Source organism: Danio rerio, chromosome 16 (assembly GCF_052040795.2).
Source record: "Danio rerio strain M-AB ecotype USA chromosome 16, GRCz13ab, whole genome shotgun sequence".
NCBI lineage: Eukaryota > Metazoa > Chordata > Actinopteri > Cypriniformes > Danionidae > Danio > Danio rerio.
Window position 1 is genome coordinate 51535001 of NC_141036.1, and position 1804 is coordinate 51536804.

Below are 1804 nucleotides of genomic sequence, written 5' to 3' on the forward strand. Positions count from 1 at the left end.
ATAGATAGATAGATAGATAGATAGATAGATAGATAGATAGATAGATAGATAGATAGATAGATAGATAGATAGATAGATGGTGTAAGAGCATGAGTCAAACAAGCCAACCCCCGCCTCTCTACGATGTTCTGATGCTGAGATATAGCTGGTGCCATATCGTTGCTAGGTTAGTCTGTTTTGTTGCTATGGAGTTGATTGACAGCTTAGACTGATGATGTATCAAAGCTTCTTGCCAGTATGAACAGTTAAACACAACCCCCATGTCTCTATCACACTGCAGCATGACGATATCAATCTGAACCTCTTTAATTGCAGTCTATGGGACAGTTGCTAGGGTGCAGTATCTGGTTGTTAGGGTGTGGCTAGAAAGTTAAAAGGCCATCGGTGATTGGCTGCTGGCTAGACTGAGTTAAATGAGCCTAGCCATTAGTCTGTAGGACAGTCTGATGCAGAGTTATGAGCTCACAAAGTTTGATCCCATGTAAAGTCAATGAGAGTCTTTTGCAATGGAAGTCTATGGGACGGTTTCTAGGGTCCAAAAGTGGTTGCTAGGGCGTGGCCAGAAAGTTTAAAGGTGATCAGTCATTGGCAGTTTGATAGTCTGAGTTAAATGAGCCCAGTTAGAAGTCTGTGTGACATTCTGATGCGGAGTTATGAGGTCACAAAGTTTGATCCAATGTTACGTCTATGGGATTTTTCCGACGGTCCCGGGACGTTTTTCGGGAAACGGAAAGTCGGATCAGTCGGAAAGGATATAGCAACTCGAGTCAGAATAGTTCGGAGGTCTGACCCGAGTTTGATGGTCATAGCTTGAAAGGCCTAAGAGGAGATAGAGTTTAATTTTTAGTCTCAGAAGAAGAATAATATAGAAAAATAATAATAAGTTTAATAGGATAACAGTAGTCTGGCTTGCTACACAAGCCAGCCTAATAATAATAATAAGTTTAATAGGATAACAGTAGTCTGGCTTGCTACACAAGCCAGCCTAATAACTAGATTCTTAAAGTTTGAGAACAAACTTTGAGGCTGGCTTGTGAAAGCCTGACGGTAATAGTTTATTTAGTTTAAACAGTTTTTAAAACTATGAAAAGATAGATAGATAGATAGATAGATAGATAGATAGATAGATAGATAGATAGATAGATAGATAGATAGATAGATAGATAGATAGATAGATAGATAGATAGATAGATTAGCATGTTATTAGCATGATTCTAGCATGAATTAGCATGTTTTTAACATGATTCTAGCATGAATTAGCATGTTACTAGCATGATTTTAGCGTGAATTAGCATGTTACTAGCATGATTTTAGCATGAATTAGCATGATTCTAGCATGAATTAGCATGTTGTTAGCATGATTCTAGCATGAATTAGCATGTTACTAGCATGATTCTAGCATGAATTAGCATGTTTTTAACATGATTCTAGCATGAATTAGCATGTTGTTAGCACGATTCTAGCATGAATTAGCATGTTACTAGCACGATTCTAGCATGAATTAGCATGTTGTTAGCACGAATCTAGCATTAATTAGCATGTTACTAGCATGATTCTAGCATGAATTAGCATGTTGTTAGCATGATTCTAGCATGAATTAGCATGTTACTAGCATGATTTTAGCATGAATTAGCATGTTACTAGCATGATTCTAGCATAAATTAGCATGTTGTTAGCATGATTCTAGCATGAATTAGCATGCTACTAGCATGATTCTAGCATAAATTAGCATGTTACTAGCATGATTCTAGCACAAATTAGCATGTTACTAGCATGATTCTAGCATGAATTAGCATGTTGTTAG